This window comes from Herpailurus yagouaroundi, unplaced genomic scaffold (genome assembly GCF_014898765.1).
Source record: "Herpailurus yagouaroundi ecotype Mexico unplaced genomic scaffold, PumYag 160, whole genome shotgun sequence".
Lineage (NCBI taxonomy): Eukaryota > Metazoa > Chordata > Mammalia > Carnivora > Felidae > Herpailurus > Herpailurus yagouaroundi.
This window is the reverse complement of record NW_024412401.1, coordinates 45,729,551-45,742,806: the sequence shown is the minus strand read 5'-3', so window position 1 is coordinate 45,742,806 and position 13,256 is coordinate 45,729,551. Positions and strand designations below refer to the sequence as shown.

At 39.2% G+C, this 13,256-nt stretch overlaps 1 protein-coding gene across 3 annotated transcripts in view; it reads right to left on the bottom strand.

Moving 5' to 3' along the window:
• The window catches only part of RABGAP1 (RAB GTPase activating protein 1), a 170,456-nt gene extending 160,339 nt beyond the window's left edge, over window positions 1-10,117 (bottom strand). For 2 of the 3 annotated variants that reach the window (XR_005792690.1, XM_040482239.1), the window contains exon 1: window positions 10,043-10,117. The gene's annotated coding sequence lies outside the window, so the exon portion shown is untranslated. The remainder of the gene's footprint in view (window positions 1-10,042) is intronic. The other variant, XM_040482241.1, reaches the window with a different exon arrangement.
• Between the last annotated feature and the right edge of the window lie 3,139 nt (window positions 10,118-13,256).

Below are 13,256 nucleotides of genomic sequence, written 5' to 3'. Positions count from 1 at the left end.
TCTGGCTCCCCTACCTCTCACCAACCCTCACTGAACCTCTTAAAAAATATATTAAAACCGGGGCGCCTGGGTGGCGCAGTCGGTTAAGCATCCGACTTCAACCAGGTCACGATCTCACGGTCCGTGAGTTCGAGCCCCGCGTCAGGCTCTGGGCTGATGGCTCAGAGCCTGGAGCCTGTTTCCGATTCTGTGTCTCCCTCTCTCTCTGCCCCTCGCCCGTTCATGCTCTGTCTCTCTCTGTCCCAAAAATGAATAAACGTTGAAAAAAAAATTAAAAAAAAAAAAAATATATTAAAACCTCATCTGTAGCCCCGGCATTTTGTTTACCCTCTCCTAGCATCATCTTGGAAGGAAAAAAAAAAATCAATCAACAACAATACAAAATTTCAAAACCCAAAGAATTCTTTACAGTTCTCATCATCTTTTACCACTGAAATAAATGAAAATACTGACCATTTCCTTATTCTGAAACTTTTTCTTGCTTCCATTTTCTACCTCCAACTACCTTTTCTCAGCTGTCACTTAGGTTCCTTTTCTTCTGCCCATTCTTTAAATTCCACCCTGTCCCTCTTCTTTTTCTACTTTTCTCTGACTTTCTCATTAGCTCACATGGCTGTAACTTTTTTTCTTGTTTTTGGTATGCTGATGATACTGTCAGTTCTACGTTTTCTCCCTAATTCCATATAGCTACTCATGTTATGTTTTCCTTTCTATTCAGTATTAAGTGTCTGACAATGTGCTAGGAACTATGTATAATGTTATGGTGAGGAATAATAGGTAGTCTTTACCTTTGATAGGCTTACAGCAGTAGAAAAAATGGACAAATAAACAAGTAATTATAAAACAGTATAGTGCTTGGTAAAAAATAATGGTATGCAAAGGATGTTGTGAGAATACAGAGGACAACTCTGCTACATGTGTCCCATGGCCATCTCAAAATCAATGTCACGTGTCCAAAGTAAATTCCCATCCATCACATAAGCATATTCTTCCTCATAGGTTCCCTATCCTGGTTAACAACCACTGATCCAAGAGAGAGATGTCAAAAAAAAGTTCTCGTTTTCTCATTCTCTCTTGGAACTCTAAGGGATTTTAGTTCCAAAACATACCCCAATCCTATTCCTTCCTTGCCATCCTTCATGTCACTGACTTGTGAGTACTTCATGCTCTTTCAACTTAACTGCAACATAAGTCTCCCTTTCTAGACTCTCTCTAGGCATTGATTATCAAGGTCCCACAGCTAACATCTAAAATTTAGATCTGATCATATATCCCATTCCTTCCTCAAAACCTCTGACTACTCTTGACTGAAAATGGAATAAAATCCAAACTGTCTATATCATTAGTCTTCAAATATGGAGACAATCCATCATTCTAGTCTTATCTCCTTCTATCAAACCACACCAGAAAATCACCAAATATGTCATGCATTTTTATGCTTTCAAGCCTCTGTTCATGCTGTTGGCTAATCTAGGAATGTCTTCATTTCTCCAGGTAGTCCTTCTCCCTCACCAGCAATCTTATGATACAATCAAAGATTCATATTCTATCTCCCCATTTCCTTCTGCAATATTCATTATTTTGCTCTAGGGCTCCTAAGGCTTTTGTTTATTTGCTTTTTAATTCTATCACAGAACTATAGCATTTATCACACAGTAAAATAATGTTATACCTCTTTCCTACTCCACTATATTGGTTGGTCATTCATTCCAGAAATAATTACAACGTATAAACCACTACAGTAAATGCTGGGCATACAATGAGCTCACACAGTCCCTGTGAACTATCTGTGTACAGGGATGTTAGATTTTATTCATATTATTTTTATATCCTTGCTTACTGGCAGCACTCAATAAATCTAGTTGAACAATACTCTTTAATCAGTGTTTAAGTGGTATGGTCTAAGTAATGTGAGGAGGACAAATGACTAATATGCTATACTACATGCTGTGACTTGGGGAAGTGGATATGGATGACAACTGGAATGAAGAGACTCAAAAAGAACTACTCTTGAGTGTGCCTGGCTGACTCTTCATCAAATTTCCAACTGTCAAGCCCAAAGGCAGTTAACACTGAGCCAGAAAACATACCTCAGATTCCTTTTGGATCAAAACACTCTCTTATCACTTCCCTGTCAATACCCATAATTTTTGTTGTTCAACCAGTGAGCAAATGAGTACAACTTTGGGAAATCTTAAGGGGAATACTTAAATCATCTCGCTAAATATAAAGAGACAATACTACTTATTATTTACTATGGACAATTAAATGTCCAATATGGTACTAAAAAGCTTTACACGCATTGTTTCTAATGTTCACGCAAACTTTGCCAGAAAGACGTTAACTTCGTATGACAAACAGAGGCTTAGACTGATTCAATAACCTGCCTAGGTTCATAGATAAAACTGTGGGTCTTGATCCAAATCCAGGTATCTAGGTGCTTCTGTCCTTTTCTGGAATGCATCTCTCCTCTTAACTCTATTCTCTCCCGATTCTAATTCATCTTCTATGTAGCTACCAATTTTATCCTTCTAAAACACAGACCTGATAAGATGGCTGTCTGTTCAGAAAAAAACAAAAAGGAAGAAAAAGAATCAAGTCTCAAAGAGGCTATAACAGGTCAATCCTCTGGGTTTGTAGCCCTTTAAAATTAAAGTGGACAAAGAAGTTCTTTTTTTTTTAATCACACTATATTAATCTCAATTTTTTCTTTTTTCCTTGGCTCCAGAGTTTGTTTTCCTGCATTGGTTTTCACATGAATTTCTCATAGCCTAGCCCTGGGAAGGGTGGGACAAATCTAACAAAACTTAATGGACAATCATCCCTTCTTTATAAAAGTAAATTCCTTTCCACCACTACTAATTGCTAAACAATAGATGTGTCTTTGTTGAAGTCTGACTCTGAATTTGAGGGCTGTTTCTTTGAATTATTTTTAGTGAGCTAAGAGAACCATATTAATTTAAGCCTTCTGAATAATTCCAGCTTATCTTAAAAAAACAAAAAAATAAATAAATAAAACAATCATCTTGGGCCTACAGCACTTAAAAGAAAAACCAGCTTATCTAAAAGTCATCACTAGGCAAATTTTAATTTGCAATGCCTGTGACAATTCACTTCTTTAAACTATGAAATGGCTCTTTTAGTTCAATTCCAGATAAACTAAAAAAGGATAATTTAATTATAGGAATACAGAAATTAGTAAGACAAAAGGATTTAAGTTTTTTAATTTTTAAAAAAATTTTACAGTTTTAATCTTTTTAAAGTTGTGGTTAAATATACATAACTTTACCGTTTTAGCCATTTTTAAGTGTACAATTTTGTGGCATTAAATACATCACACTTACGTGCAACTATCACCATCATCCATCCATTTTTTGAACTTTTTCATCTTCCCCAACTGAAAGTCTATATCCATTAAACACCAACTCCCATTCTCCCAGGCAACCAACACACACTATTCTGTCTCTACGAATTTGACTACTCTAGGTACCTCAAAAAAGTAGCGGAATCACACAACATTTGTCCTTTTGTGGTTGACTTATTTCATTTGGCATGTCTTCAAAGTTCATCTACATTATAGCATGTGTCCGAATTTCCTTTCTCTCTCAGGCTGAATAACATTCCATGGAATATACTACATTTTTGGGGTGCCTGGGTGGCTCAGTCGGTTGAGTGTCCGACTTTGGCTCACGTCATGATCCTGTGGCTTGTGGGCTCAAGCCCTTTTTCAGGTTCTGTGCTGACAACTCAAAGCCTGGAGCCTGCTTCAGATTCTGTTTCCCTCTCTCTATGATCCTTCCCAACTTGCACTCTGTCTCTCTCTCGCTCTCAAAAATAAGTAACATTTAAAAAAAATTATAAATATGCTACATTTTGTTTATCCATTCAGTGGTCAATACAAGTTTTTAAAGCCTAATTATGACATTATAGGATCTTTAGAATAAAACTCACAAAATCAATACAGTAAAGGGCCTAAGGAAGACAACCAATGTTTTCAGTTATTTCTCACTTTGCCATGAGTAATGAAGCTTTATTAAAGTTAATAGTCTGGTACGATATAAAAAAAAAACAGAACTCCTCCTTGACATGACTCAAATAATGTTGTAGCTGCAGTGTTCTGATATGTGAAATGAGAGTACTGAACCTTTCTATTCTTTTATGAATGAGTGTAACCAGGAAAGTAGCCAGGCCAGGTGTTGTCCAGTCCTAATCCATGATGTAAGCATAAGCAGTTCCATTTCTGCAAATACAGAAACTAAGTCTTGGAGTATTCAGTAGCTTACTTTCAGTCATATACTAAGTAAGTGCAAGATCCGGGATATTACTGATTCCAAGTTCACACTCACTCCCCTATATCTTGATACCTCTAATGAAAGGTACAAGAGATAAGAAGATGAAATGTACACAAAATAATTCATTTAACTGAGTTGATTATTTGAATGCAATACTGTTGACACCTAAAAATACATAAATAAACCATGTTGCTGGGAGTGGGGGGGCACATCCGACTTTGGCTCAGGTCATGATCTCTCACGGTTGGTGAGTTCCAGCCCTGCATCGGGCTCTGGGCTTGACAACGCAGAGCCTGGAGCCTGTTTCAGATTCTGTCTCCCCCTCTCTCTCTGTCCCTTACTGCTCACACTGTCTCTCTCTCTCTCCAAAATAAATAAATATTAAAAAACAAAAACAAAACACACACACACACACACACACACACACACACCAACCCATATAGGTGATTTCCCCATGTTCCCGTGGATATTTTAGGAGACAGCACTTCAATTTTTTCCAGAACTCTAGGTAAAAGGACTTTATGCCACTTCAACACAGTAACTCTGAACTAAATATTTAAATTATTTGGATGCCATTTCCACAACAGAAACCTAACTCTGGGAACACAAGAAAAGTAGCTTAATGCTAAGGTACTACTCATTCACAAAGTCAGATTGTATGTCTGACCTTTCTAATACACATTTGAAAAAAAAAAGTTTCCTCATTTTTTTCTTTTTCTGGAAATTTCTAAAGCATAATATAATTTACATTAGTGTTTTATAAGTCTAAAAATATGAACATTTTTTAAATTTCTATTTATTTTGAAAGAGAGATGGAGAGCAGGGGAGGGGCAGAGAGAGACAGAGACAGACTCCCAAGCAGGCTGGGCATTGTCAGCACAAAGGCTGATGTGGGGCTTGAACTCACAGCCTGTGAGATCATGACCTGAGACAAAATCAAGAGTTGGATGCTTAACCACCTGAGCCACCCAGGTGCCCCTAAAAATATGAATATTTTAAAGCAATGCAGGACTGCCCAAAGACTTTCCCTTATTTTAGGAAATTAGTCAATATAGTTCCTTCTCATCCACAGTGAAGATCTATTCCATTTAGAATGGCAACCTGTCTACACTTAAATCTTAAATGTTTATTTTATTCAATTGTCCTTAAATTATTAAGTTTAATGCCAAGCAAGCAAATTAATTGATAGAGCCTAAGATAAACGCAGTAAATACAGTTTCTCTTTTCCGTAACTTCTTTTTGATTTTCAGGGAAATGTGTGTAGACAAAACACAAATGTTTGGCACAGACATACATGTTTTCTGCACCTTCTGACACAAGGTGGCCCTGGTCCATAGTTATACAAGGGTGGTGGGACATTCAACAAGTGTGTTGTACAGGGCAACCAATAAACATTCAGTGCACACCTTCATTCATAGCATCAGAATCGGCACTGTGTAAGATTTAAAATTTCACAAGTCTTAAGAATACCTTCTTATTTTGGTATCTAATTTATGTTAATAAAAAATAGGTATCAAAAAATTCACAAATATTAAGTTCCACAGGTGTTTTTAAATCTGAAAAGATTGTTTCTCATAACCAACAGCAAAAAATAATTAAAAATAAAATTTGTTCCTGCTAGGAAACAATTTTTCTAAAAGAAATATTAGGTTTTGCGGTTAGACAGATTTCTGATTTTTCTTCAATTCACAAAGAATTCAACAGGTAGCTACAACAAGGATATAACCATTTCTCTCCTGCAGATATATCAGAAGTCTATTTATAGAAAATCGTGTGTCACAGCAAAAGAGATTTACATGACATGTTCCTACTCTTACATTGCCAAAATCCGTTTATCAGCATACTTCAAGGGTATAAAAGAGTTTATTACCTCTATACTAAAAATATTAAAATGATTAACTTGTGGCTCTTCCCAGTATTATACAAATGCCCAACATTTAATCCAATTTAGCCTTGCATGCTGTCTCTTAATACCCTTGATATTTAAAATATATTCCCAAAGGAAGAGTTTGCCAATCAGTTCCTTTTTCTGATACAAAGGCCATCTTCTAAAAAAGGGAAATAAGATTATAACCAAAGGTTGTTGGTTATAATTACCAAAATGTACAAATAAGGGAATAGAAAAATAAATTTTAATAACAGTCAAATTAAAACTTTACAGTTAATAACATTGTTGTTAAAGTTATCATAGACACTAATTTGCTAACGTACCTAAGTAAATGACAGACTTTAGTATGGAGAAGAATTTATTCCCAAAAAGATTAATAGATCCCAAGAAGCACTGATTTATAATATAAAAGTGAATGCAACCTTAACTAGAGATATGTAACAACCATGCATGAACTCTTGAGAGATATGGACCTCCAAATCTGGCAGCACAGCCATACAATTAAGAAGATACACTTCCTACTTTAGAGCCAAGGTCAAACAGACTTTAAGGTCAGGTATAAACTTAAAAATAGGGCTTTATTTTTACTATTTGGTGATCCACGGAAAAGGGGATCTGGGGGGAAAGGTCAGGCCTGATAAAACTCTACTATGCTGAAAAGAACAATCTTCAAAAGAGTCTCATTGATTACTTCAAAGATTAGGGTTACTTTGGAAAGGGAGAAACTTCCAGGCTAAATTCTATAAACTAAAGTGGTCATGACTTGCAAACTGCAATATTGGCCAGTCTGTACAGGAAGAGAAACAAGGCTGTTAGGGTCAACAAAAGTGGTTATAAGTTTAAATATCTATCCAGTAGTGTTTTGACTTAAAAGTTTTCTAAAGAATCAAGATCTTTCAGAACAACACAGAATAGGAGGTGAGGGATTAGAGATGGACCAGGTAACCAATGTATGCAAAAAAGAAAGCTGTTTAATTGATGTACTGTTTTTTCATTGATACCCAGGGATGTTGAGTCCTTGGCCTTGGATTTTCTTTCTTTGTAATCTAAATCTATAGAAAACCAATAAAACAAGGCAGTTGCATACAAAGCACCCAAATGTCATGCCAAACTCTGCTTTATGCATGCATGATATGCAAATATCAAAATTCTTTGATATTTGAGTTCTATCTCTGTGAAAGATTATTTAAAAGTTCACTTATTCCATATGCTTGAGAACTACAAAGATATACTGAAAACTACAAAGATATTACAGGCATGTATATGAACTATATATGAACTTCAGCACACTAGTGTCCAAAAGACAGTCAACAGTAGTGCTGATTTAAACAAATTATTTTCTGAATTCTGTACTCAAAGGTCACTTGTGAAAACAATCACTGGGAAATGATGAGACCTTCAAAGTAGGCTATGTATTAGCTGGAAACATGCTCAATAACAATGACTTCTTTTTAAAAAAAAAAATTGTAATATTTATTTTTGAGTGAGAGAGAGAGAGAGCGCGCGTGCGTGCGAGTGAGCAGGGGAGGGGCAGAGAGAGAAGGAGACACAGAATCTGAAGCAGGTTCCAGGCTCTGAGCTGTCAGCACAGAGTCTGATGCGGGGCTCGAACCAACGAATCATGAGATCATGATCTGAGCCAAAGTCAGACACTTAACTGCCTAAGCCACCCAGGCACTGCCCCAACAATGACTTCTTTAAAAGAGTTTGGGCCGTGAAGTTTAACTGGAAATACACTCAATAAAAGAAAATTACTTCTTTAAAGAATCTGGGCTGTAAAGTTGAGATATATTTGTGGAAATGAGGTTTCTTCATGTACATAATGTGCAAAATACACATCTTTCAATATGCAATATGAAAGATAGGGGTTCCATCCCCGCATAGGGCTCTGTGCTGACAGCTCAGTGCCTGGAGCCTGCTTTGGATTCTGTGTTTCCCTCTCTCTGTGCCCTTCCTTGCTTGCGCTCTTTCAAAAATAAACAAACGTTTAAAAAAATTGTTTTTTAAATAAAAGATAGGAAACAGGTGTCTTCACTTTTACAGTATCCCACTAAACAACCACTTAACCCAGAGTAAGCATGTGTGACCTGCTAATAAAACACTATACAGGGTGCCTGGATGGCTCAGTTGGCTAAGCGTCTGACTCGATTTTGGCTCAGGTCATGATCTCAGAGTTCATGGGATGGAGCCCCATATAGGGCTCTGTGCTGACTGTGAAGAGCCTGCTTAGGATTCTTTCTCCCTCTCTCTCTGACTCTCCCCTGCTAGCACATACATGCACGCTCTTTCTCTCTCTCTCTCAAAATAAAAAACATTAAAAAAACCCACAACATTATGCCAATGAGACCAATAAGCATATAGTTGGTGGGTTAACTATCCAAACAAATATATAACTTAACACCAATGACATAAATTAATCAACAGTATGCTGAGTTATAAAACTGCAACAGTGAAAAGTGTGCCGCAACATAGCAGTTTAGTTTTAATTACGAATTTAATTTGTATTTAAGTTCCATGTGAATTTTAAATGTTACCAGTAAATACAAATCAATCATGGATTCAAATCTTATTAATGCAATCTAAGGTCTATAAAAGAAAATCATAAAGAACTCTTTCCCATATTCATTTTCAGTTTTTTAAAGGAAACTCCACCTAAAAGCCTTCAGTATATGTTAAAATAGCACCCTATACACACTTGAATTAAAGCCAACAGGTCCTTCATTTAAAAAGTTCAATGTGGACTTCCTTGGTATCTAAGTTTTTCAACTTTTCAAACATCAGTTTGTGACAAACAGTGCAATTCATCCTCCATTGTTTTCCTCTTTTTAAATAAAGCAGCTGGAAACAAACTCATACTCCACTATTCCGGTCACATGTAAGTGAACACAGGTGTTTATTTGAATGAAAATATCAAATGAATGGTGCAATCCTGTCCCTGACAGTTTTTTTTTTTCTAATAAAAACGACAAAAGCCACAAGATCGCAAATTCAAGTTGGAACATGATTTCAAACTAACGGAGCACTAGTAGCATGACACTTTGAACAGTCTCTTAAGACTCTTGCTTCTATGATAAAGGAATCCCCCAGTAACCCTCAGTACGGAGATGCCGTAAAAACAGGTGCAAACGATAACAGTCGGAATGCCAAAAGAGTAGGGACCAAAGTACTACGAGGCAATGGACAGCGAATACTTGGAAGTCTAGGGTTCTCCTCTGGTTCACCCTCTAAAACCCTGAAGGTTGCTAAGAATCAAAGACACAGCAATGAGGTATTGAGAACAGATACTTAAAGTACATGGGGAGAGTGAGACACTTTAACTGCAAGTGGGTAAAACGAGACCAGTACGAGTTGGCAGGCCAACGCTAAAAGAAAGCAAGTCTTTCAGATTCGGCGCAGCCCAGGAAGCTAGCCTGAGGCCCAAGCCAGCCGAAGTCACAAATACAGGCCCAGCTGGTAATGAGGAGAAACTGAGGCGTAGGGAGTAGTCAGATTCCCAAACAGGACCTGGCCCAAAACATTCAAGTCAAGAGACAATCCAGCTTTGCCCGGGGGCCAGAAGAACCGCCGCAAGCGCAGGACTCGGCAGACAAGACACCCACCCAGACAGGGGGAACCGGTTTGGGCAGGGGCTGCGGGAGCGTTCTCGCATGCGCATGCGCCCTCTCCCCTCCGCCACAGCTCCCCCTCCCCCCAATCACGGCACCCTCAGAACCCGGCTCGTCGAGGGAGGTGAGCGCAATCTGCCCAGCCCAGCCCCGCGGGATGAGAACACAGCTTGGCTCTCCGCAGGGGCTGTCAGAGAATCCCCCGGGGCTTGGTGGATAGGAGGGTGCGAGGACGAGGAGGGGAAACGCGGCCCTACCCGACCCGCTGTCTCCTCCTCCGCCGCCCGCCGTTCGCCGTCCCGGAGGCTCCGCCGCCTGGGCCTCCCTAGCCGCCCTGCCGCCTCCCTCCCCACCCCCTACTCACGTGAGAACAGCTTCTTCCGCCCTCCGCCCCGCCTCCTGCCCCGTTTCATAGGCCCGCGGTTAAACAGAGTAGCCCCATTGGTCCAACAACAGGCGGCGAGGGCGTACTTCCTTTCCTCGAAGCCCCACCTGGGCTTTTACTCTGTTATGGGAGTCTGCGCCTGCGCTGTCAGTAATACTGAAGCTGAACTTAGAGCTGTGATGTATCTGGGCTTGGACTGGCAGTGGCTATGTGACTATGTGAACTACCTCAAGGACTGGAAACAGCATGGCAGGGGAATCAGGCTAGGTAGCACCTGTTGCAGTGCTTTTGCCTTTTAGGCAAAAGGGGGTACACCCGCAAAGAGCAAGGAATCCCCTGCTCACCTTTCACGTTCATGTACTATTTCAAAAGCAGTCCTTGACAGTGTTACTTGACTGACCTCACCTGGCCTTTATTGAAGGCGCGCAATGTGCGAGATATTGATAGGTCTTTTTATGGTTATCTCATTTGACTTTACCACAAACCCACGAGAATGTTACGATTTTTCTCATTTTATAAAGGAGTCCGGCCTGAGTAATACTTCAGTCTAAAAGGCAAAAATTTTGACTCAAGTCCAAGGGCTACTGGCTACAACACTGCTGCCTTGAGGTACTTGAGACACAGGGAAGAGGTCAACAATAAACAAGATTGTTTTAGAGTATTAGACTCAAAGATGGGGCTAGGATTTTATTTTAAAATTACTCAAAAGTGGGAAGCCTGGCTGGTGCAGTCCATAGACTATGCGACCCTTAATCTCAGGGTTATGAGTTCAAACCCCACGTTGGGTGTAGAAGATACTTAAAAATAAAATCTTAAAAAATAAAAATTCAGGGGCGCCTGGGTGGCGCAGTCGGTTAAGCGTCCGACTTCAGCCAGGTCACGATCTCGCGGTCCGTGAGTTCGAGCCCCGCGTCGGGCTCTGGGCTGATGGCTCAGAGCCTGGAGCCTGTTTCCGATTCTGTGTCTCCCTCTCTCTCTGCCCCTCCCCTGTTCATGCTCTGTCTCTCTCTGTCCCAAAAATAAATACAAAACGTTGAAAAAAATTAAAAAAAAAATAAAAATTCAAAAGTGATATATAAAGTAAAAGGAACAGAATGAGATTTAAAGCTTCTGTCCTGAATGAATTTACAATGTAGTTGGTAACAAAAACAGTGGCTCCTAAAGGTGTTACTTAAGTCATGATAGTTTACAAACTAATTCTACAGCCTATCCTTCACTCTTCCCCTTACTTTATTCAAATAGCCTATGCTCTTTTCCTGGTGAATGAGTCATATAATGTTTTCCTGTGGATAATGTACCCAAATCAACCAGAGAAAAAGCAAAAACGTGCTCTGTGGTAGTCCTTCCTCTTTGTGACTTCTCTATTACAATAGACTTGGCTGCAGTCCCACGGGAAAATAGCTTTGTTCCTTTTCTCCTTATACAGTTATATAATAATACACACCCATTTTAAAGTAGTATCAAGGGACGCCTGGGTGGCGCAGTCGGTTAAGCGTCTGACTTCAGCCAGGTCACGATCTCGCGGTCCATGAGTTCGAGCCCCGCGTCAGGCTCTGGGCTGATGGCTCGGAGCCTGGAGCCTGTTTCGGATTGTGTGTCTCCCTCTCTCTCTGCCCCTCCCCCGTTCATGCTCTGTCTCTCTCTGTCCCAAAAATAAATAAACGTTGAAAAAAAAAAATTTTTTTTAAAAAAGTATCAAATAATAGATGTAGTTAGTGTTTGGAAATCCCCTGAAATCCTGACACACTTTTAATATTTGGTGGCAATACCTTCATGTACTCTGATTCATATGTATACCCCAAATATATACGTAAATCTTAACAAAATTTTTAATTAAAATTTTATTGTAGGTTCAGTACAGTGTGCCTTGGAGTAAAATAGAAAATAGAGACAAACTACAATAAAAAATAAAACATAACATTCCCACCAATGTTAATACTGTAATGCATATCCCTTGATGCCAACATATTGTTTTTGAAAAAATGAGATCACAGTTTAGCAATCTGCTTTATTCAATTAACAATATCCATCTTACCATTTCAGTAAATTTTCCTCTCATCTAATTCCTAGATCACATTTGATTTTTTATCAACTTAAAGATATTTTTACAGTTGGCTTTCCCAAATCAGTAATATCATTTCCATAAGTTTTCCTCTCATCTATTATCTACGATAATGAAATATTCTGTTGACTGAAATATATTTTTTATTTTTTTAGTTTTTTAAAAAAAATTTTAACGTTTATTTATTTTTGAAAGACAGAGAGACACAGAGCGTGAATGGTGGAGAGGCACAGAGAGAGGAAGACACAGAATCCAAAGCAATCTCCAGGCTCTGAGCTGACAGCACAGAGCCTGACATGGGGCTCGAACCCACAAACTGTGAGATCATAACCTGAGCCGAAGCCAGATGCTTAACCAACTGAGCCACCCAGGTGACCCTGAAATATATTTTTTAAAGCTAGTTTTCCCAAATCAGTATCCAATCCAGGGCCACATACTGCATCTGGTTGTTCTATCCCTCAAGTATTTTTTACTCAAGCACTTGAGAAAAATATTAAGATACTGGCTTACTCAAGAATCAGGCCACTTTCTGGGGCGCCTGGGTGGCGCAGTTGGTTAAGCGTCCGACTTCAGCCAGGTCACGATCTCGCGGTCCATGAGTTCGAGCCCACGTCGGGCTCTGGGCTGATGGCTCAGAGCCTGGAGCCTGTTTCCGATTCTGTGTCTCCCTCTCTCTCTGCCCCTCCCCCGTTCATGCTCTGTCTCTCTCTGTCCCAAAAATAAATAGACGTTGGAAAAAAAAAAAAAAAAGAATCAGGCCACTTTAAGTGCAAAATTTCCCACCCTCTAGATCTGAATGGTTGTTTCCACAAGAGATCATTGCGTTTGTTCCTCTAGACCTGTTATTTCCTGGCAACTGGAAATTATACTTCAAGGCTCAAATGGATTAATGTGGTTCGTTGGAGCCAGAATGGGAAAGTCTGTGAATGCTAAAACTGAAAAAAGGAAATTCAATCTATACACACGTGTGGCCTCAGAGGTTTTCAAGGACAGTGCCAAATATCAGATTTGGATTTTCTGAAAG